Raw genomic sequence first — 7,465 nt, 5'->3', positions numbered from 1 at the left:
CATGTGAATTTTAAGCCCTTGAAGGCAAGACTGCGAGAACAGATGCACTGCAAACCTTGCTGATACCAGAACTGCTGTACTCAGCACCTGTCCTCTTCTATTTGCCTTGCTCATGCTCCCACTAGGAGAAGCATGGCCCTCCCAGCTAGCACAGTGCCAGCAGCAAAGTCTACACTGTTTGTATCTCAGAGTGGACAACATCCTCATGTCATGTTATACATCCCCAGACTCCCAATTATCAGTTATCCTTTACAAAACCTTGGTGATTTCTTAAATAAACAGAAATGAGCAAAGGGAGAAAATCAGCACTTACTGGAAAAATTATCAAGTAGGGAGGTATTTTTCTTCATGGATTTTTATCCCAAGAAGTGACAAAAGCAGATGCCAAGAACTAATGAACAACATACCTAGGGTGTTAATCAGAAAAGAAAAGGGGGGAAAAAAGAAGAAAGGTGAGTGATTTGGTCATTCCCAGGTCTAGGCATGAATTTTGTACTTTCTAGAAGTATACAGTCTTTAGGATGAAGGAAAAGCAAAGCACCTTGATGTAGCTTAATTTCTCAAGGTTTGGCCTAGCTTAGCACATGCAAAAATCTGTGGCAGTACTAGACAGTCTGACAAGCTATCCAGTACAACAATAATTATTTCCATATCATGAATGACAATGTCATTATTCACATGAATTCCCATGGAAGTTAGTTGAGCAAAAGTTTGGAGAATTCCCCCCAACATATGAAAAACCCATAATGGTATTTGCAGTAAATTGCAAAATATAATTAAAGTTGGTTGGTATGTTCTAGAATCCCTCTCATTCTCACTAGCCTCACTGATCTTATTCCTCTCTTTTTTTCCTCTATTTTAAACACTTGCTAGAAATATAAGTCCTACCTAGCTAAGAAATCCTTTCAAATAGGAAACTGCATATTTAGAAATGTGTAAGGAAGAAGGAATAACAAGCACTCTCTGTAAACATCCCTTACCTCCTTTCATTTTGCCCTTTCAGAGTAAGGGAATTTGCCATTTGGAGCCAGAGAAGTCTTTTTGTTGCCTGTTTCTGGGTCCCACTTGATCAGTATTTCCCAAAACACAGCACTGCTGTTTGACAGTTGCATGTTAGACATCTAGAGTTCAACAATAACAGAATTCTTTTTGTTTTGGCAGAGCTTGCTCAGCTTGGAAACTTTCTGCCTGAGTTTGATGTCAGTCAAACTGAGCAGTCAATATGGCCATCCAAAAAAGTACTGCTAAGTAAATAGAGTTACTGCAACTTCTGCTAAGGCAACAGACATCATAATGTGTTCCCAAATTCTTTGTAGTCCAGGGTTAACAAACAAGAGATAGAGATTTCATTATTTCTATTTGCATATATATATATATATATATATATATATATATTTAGTTTAATTGATGGATACTCCTAAATTTGTGTAACAGTCAAATCTGAAGCATAGGGAAGGCCAATTGTCCTTATCATTTCTGCCAGAGCCGATGGACTCTATGATAACATTGATGAAGTGGTTATAGTAATCTAATCCTTCTGGCTAACTCAAATCCTTCAAGTTTGAAACCATCAAATATCATCCAGGATACATTTGTGAATCTGTAGAAGGAGATGCTGAAACAGTAATTGACAGTGTCTCTCCTATGTTAACTCAAAGGACTGCCCCAGGACAGGAAAATATCCATGTTCTTAACTATATATTGCACAGGAAGTAGGGGGAGACATGAACCTTCTTCAAATCCCCAAAAGCATGGGAATGAGAAAAGAAAGCTAAGGTAACTGTTGATAAAATTCTGGCAAATATGCATGACATTTACATGACTATACATCTCTGTTCCCTCACAAGAAAATCTTACTGCCGTTTTTCAGCTTGCATCTTTATCTTTCATCCTTAATATAAATTAACATTGAAATTCACTGTCTTTAAACTAATGATTTGTACAGGAAGTGTCATTTGCCACAAATAAATTTTTAGAGTTAGCTTGTAACCTGTAACATAAATAATTTTTAAACATCACGCCATCACGTGTCAAAAAATACAGGGATGTTTGCCTGTTTGGTGGATCACAGACAATTTTAGGTGCTGAGAGATACTGAAATGGCTCTGTAAGGATTATGGGCTGCTCACTAGACTAATTTCCCGAAAGCTTGATGTTTCTTGGTAGTTATGGTATGACACATCAATAACAATTCTTTTTAAGTAGGAGGCTGTGAATCCCACAGCTGCAAGGGCTTGGAGAAGCAACTTGCAATGTGACCTCAAAGAACTTCATTTTTGAGGGAGAAAAGTTTCATTTAGACGTTTTGACACTTCTGTCATTCTTTGGGTCTGCTGTTTTTAAATTTTATTGGCTTACTGTGAAAACAGTGAATACATAACTGTAAAGTAACCCTTAGTACACATCTATTTACTTGCCTTGTTTCAAAGAACAAGAAATCTACCCTTCATTTAAGCAAAGTCAGGGATGTTCTATGTTTACTTGTCTGTCCCCTTTCTATCCATTCCTAAAATTTACTTAGCTTTTTGACTGGCTGTGAGCTACGGATTGCACAGACTTGCCTGCAGCAATTTCAAGGTGACTTCCCTCAACAGCAACAGCTTATGTGGAGTCTAGCACTGCATAACATATAGTCACAGCTGGATTTCCACCCTGAGTGGATTATTTTGCATTTGTTAACATAGAATTTCATCTGCCACTTTATAGTTTAGTCTTTAAGTGTTATGAGCTTTTTTCTGCTGACCTGTAAAGGACCTTTTTCTTGAACAAGTCTACCCTGTCCTTCATCCTCTCATAAATACAGCAATAGACCCATGTATGCAGACTAAACTAGTAAGACTTTAGCAGAAAAACCCTTTACTCTGCAAAGTTACATTTTTACTTCTCACATCATTCAGAGAAGGCAACTTTCCCACTTACTGAACAACATAATAATTTTATAAGAGGAATGGTGATGACTTTGGATCATGTTTCTTGGAGCAGTGCACAGCATCCAACCAGTCTACATTAACTCCTTCCAAAAAAATGGTAGAACAGCAAGGCAGTGCTACAAAACCACAATGTAAATTTTTCATAATGCATAGGCCTGCACCTTCTCACCTAATCTTTATTACTTAGCTTCTAAAAGTCTTCCTACCACAAAGCCAGATTCTAGACTGGCAGCACAACAGCCACTCTCCACCCTCAAACAGCTAGGATGCAAATTCCAGTTAACAATCTGGCAATTTCATATTTGTATCATTTAAACTACTCAGTAAGCAGTGCTTTTCTTAAAATTATGCTATACTTAGCCTAAAACTATTCTGCCTCAATTTGAATATATTTTCTTTCCTCCCCTCCTGAAAAATGTTACAATAGCTGTAAGCTCCTCCATAGTGAATATCAGTACACTGCTACCACACTGTTATTATGTTCTATAGATTTAGAAGTAGAGTTTCAACTTCCACTGTGTTTGAGAGAGAAAAGTGAATTTATTTACTTTTCTATCTTTCATAATTTTCTTCAAAATATTTTTGGTGTACCTTCTATGTTTTGGCATGTATCTTGTGAAAGTTAATTCTCCTTTTTATGTTCCTTATTTGTAATGACTTCCACATATTCAATTATGTCTTTTTATTTCCTTTATTCTTTTTAGGTCTGTTTGAAAGCTAATTTTGCTAGAAAAAAAGCACATTACCTCTCAAAAAGACCCTAGGATGATGCTAGGTCCTTCTCAGCTGGAAGGGAAGCAAAATCCCATACTAACATCGTTGGCATAATCTGGAAGATCCCTTATTCGTGCTTCCTGAACTGACAGCGGGAGGAAAGAACGGGTGAACTCTTTGGTTTCTTAACAGTAAGGCCTGAGGTCAGGACCTAGACAATTTAAAGAAAAGACAGGGAAGGAGCTTTCCTCTCCTACACTACAATCCAAGCGAAGTCTTTCAACAGTGTTAACTAACACATTTTAACAATTAGATATCATTATCATGTTTTTCCTGAAGAGAGCCTACTCATTAGTTAAGAATTAAATATGGCAAAAAAACCCATGGAGTTTAAGTGTTTATTATTCTTGTCAAGTTGCAACCCATATTTGGCCTATTTGATAGAAAAGCCAGAAGGTATTAGTCACTTAAAAAGAAAAAACTTCCCTTTTTCCTTACTTTTTTTTCCTCTGGTACAACCTAGAAATTCAACAGAAATCCCCATCTCCATTTGGACCACCCTCCTGATCACACAGACTGTAACTTCTGGTTGATTTGCAGTTCTTATCTTTTAGATATCTTGTTTTAAAGGCATCCTTATAGATAGTCTGTACACCTTAGCAATTTTCCACTAACTACTTACCCTTGCATAACTTATTTTTCAGTTTATTCCCAGGTTAAACCCGATGAGCTTTAATGTCCAGTACTTAGATTTTGTAAAATCACTTTACCGAAAAGCCCTAAACTATCACCTATTTTTCCTCAGATACATTTTTAAAAATTGAGATCAAGCCATTTTTAGTATTTCATTTTTTTCTGCACAGACTGAATTATGATGGTCTCCTACTGCTGCATTGAGGAAAAGAAGTGAGAAGCTAAAAGAAACCAGAGCAGAATCAAAGTGGGAGTGAAGATGAACACTGATGATTCCAGTGTTGATTTTCTCTTGTTTCCCTGAAGCAACTACTGTTCCAGTGTCCCACGACACTGTGAGATGTGGAACACAACCAAACCCTCCAGCTGCTTCACTAAGTCCTTTAGGTATCAAAGCCAAAAACAGCATCATGGGTGTGTCAACTTCATTAGCAATGATTAGAATAATCACACAATTGAAGCATTTTGTATGGCTCAGCAAAGGACTCTTCAACGACTTAAATCCAAATGAAAAACATCTTGTTTTACTGTTAACTGTTTGGCTATTATTAATTGCTTATGCAATTACACCAGTGAATGTAGGATTTAAAAAATACAAACAGGATAAGACCTGTTTTTTACAATGAAACATAATTTTAGCAAAACACCTGCAAAACGGAAATGCTTCTGCATTCAAGGAAACTAGTAATGAACCTGGTGACTCAACAGAATAGATTCTGGAAATAAAAGCAAACACAGGATTTCATTTCCCCCAACCCTACAGCACATGCATTATGGGTACATGTGCAAAGAACATCTCCACATCACATAATTTGAATAAAGAAGGCACGTTTCACCTGCTGAAGCAACACAAAAGAAACTTGTTTGACTCTGTCCCAAATTACCCTGCTATGCCTCCTTCTTTGGCCCCTCAAAGGAGGGCATGGACTTTGCAGTCTCCCTTTATTGCTCTTCTCATCATGCACATAGTTCAATGAGACTCAGTAACAGAGCAGACTCAAAGAGTGGTTCTGGACATTCTGATTGGTGATAAAGATTTTGATGTACAATTTCACATTGTACCTGGACAAAGAAGCAAAGTGATTTCAGCTTCAGTTCTCTAAAAGACATTATGAACTCAATATGGCAAAACCCAAGAGGTGATTCCAGGAGACCACCTGCTGAAATCCTGAAGGCTTTTCTCCAAAGTAAGAACTGAATAGGAACTGCAAGATTGACCCAAAGTGTGGAGAAAAAAAAAAAAACACAAAACAAACTAAGAAGAACTGATGACTATCAAATCTGCAGATTTGGGAAGAAAAAAGTAACATAAGGTGGGAGAAAGTGTTGAGTGTATAAACAAAATGACAGAAATGTACCACAATAAACAAAATAACATTACACATGTTCCCAGTAGCAAGTGTGTCTCCTCTACCAGTCATGCTACAGCAACCAACAAAACAAAGCAGATAAAATATCCTGTAAGATCTGCACTGATTTATTTCTTTGATTTGTTGTTTTTTACAAAATAGGCATCCACAAATAAACCCAAATCAAGTCTGTTATTTCTCTTCAGCAGCAGGAGGGCAGACTGTAGGATTGGGAACTTTTCAGATGTTATTTCCCTGCAATGCCGGTGGTCTTAGGTTCCTGGCCTTTTTAAACTCTTTGCGTAAGCCAGACCAGCAAAACAGAGACTGGGAAGAATTAACACCATTACAATAGCAAGAGTCCAGAGCATTATTAGCTACGCTTCAAGAAATGGATCATATTTCCAAGCTACACAGACATATAAGAATATTTCAAGGCAATGTGTAGAATCAGTTTAAATAAAAATTACCAGTGATGATAAAGCATGCCGGTGTTTTCAAAAACTATAAACTCAGTTTAAAAAAAAAAAAAAAAACACATAAGAACATGAAATTTTGCTAAAAAAAAAAAAAAACATAACCAGGGCTTCTGAAACCACTCTTGAAGAACAACATCTCATTTACAGAGCATAGAGATAATACATTTATCTGTTAATTATCTGCTCATGAAAGCTTAATTCTGCTTAACTTCTGCATATACAATTCCCAACAACAATAGTGGAGAGCTGTGACAATATATTGAGAGGACATTAGTGTAAATAAAATATTGATACAAATGTTTGCTTTTCTAATAATTTCTGCAAAATTCTTTAATTGACTATACTATTTCTTGGATATATGGTAGATTTTAACAACTGCAAAAATATAAAACTAAGGAAATTAAATTCTTGAGCATAAAGTATGTGTGCCAAGGTTTTGTAAGAATGATATAAAAGATAAGTAGAGTACATCAGTGCTTAACAATTCCACCACAACTTCAGGGCTGTCATTTGCTTTCTAAGTACATCCTCTTTCTGACAATACATGCAACTTGTGCTGAAGCAGCACTGCTTATCTTGTCACATGCAGTCTGCAACCCTAAAACTGTCATTTTATCCTGATTAAAATGCAACATAAGAAAAACTTATTTTCACACTCTGCACTCCAAGACCTAAAATGATGTGCACTGAAACAAGGACATGCTTTATTACTTCTACATGCACGGATGTCTTTGAGAAAAGATGAACAAATATTGAAATTACATCACAAATTCTTGGAATCTTAAACTGTAGTTTCCATCTCTGCATTGAACAAGTTTATGTTTTAGGCAGATGGTATTCTGGCCTTTCTATTTCACTTCATGAAAACTGCATATTCCATCAGATCTTCAGGTCTCAGGCAAAGATTTGATAAAATGTCAGTGATTTAATTTTTTTTTAATTATTCACAAGTATTTAAATGAAATTTCATACAGGTGATTATTGTTAGAAAGTAATCATCTAACATTTCTCTCACTTAAGATGTACTTCAAAATTAAAACACCATTTCACTAACAATAACCGTAATTTACCTCATGCTCATATTTTCAAAGGCTATTTAGAGCATATGGCCCAAACAGATTTGATTTGGTTTTCCCACCTTGTTCAGAGAGTATCAGTAACTGATTCACTTTTGGGATTAGTTCACTCAGAAATGTAAGGCTCAGCAAGCCTTCTCAGAATTTTTCTGCTATCCTTATCCTACATAAACATCTTAATCATGATATATTACTACTAAAAGCTAGACGATACTGAATTATTT

General features: G+C 36.1%; 1 pseudogene; it reads right to left on the bottom strand.

Annotated features, from left to right (window-relative positions):
* Positions 1 to 330: 330 nt before the first annotated feature.
* The window catches only part of LOC128787713 (chloride channel protein B-like), a 93,770-nt pseudogene continuing 86,635 nt past the window's right edge, over positions 331 to 7,465 (bottom strand).

This window comes from Vidua chalybeata, chromosome 1, assembly GCF_026979565.1.
Source record: "Vidua chalybeata isolate OUT-0048 chromosome 1, bVidCha1 merged haplotype, whole genome shotgun sequence".
NCBI lineage: Eukaryota > Metazoa > Chordata > Aves > Passeriformes > Viduidae > Vidua > Vidua chalybeata.
Note: the sequence above shows the minus strand (reverse complement) of the source record. Positions and strands in the feature narration are given on the sequence as shown.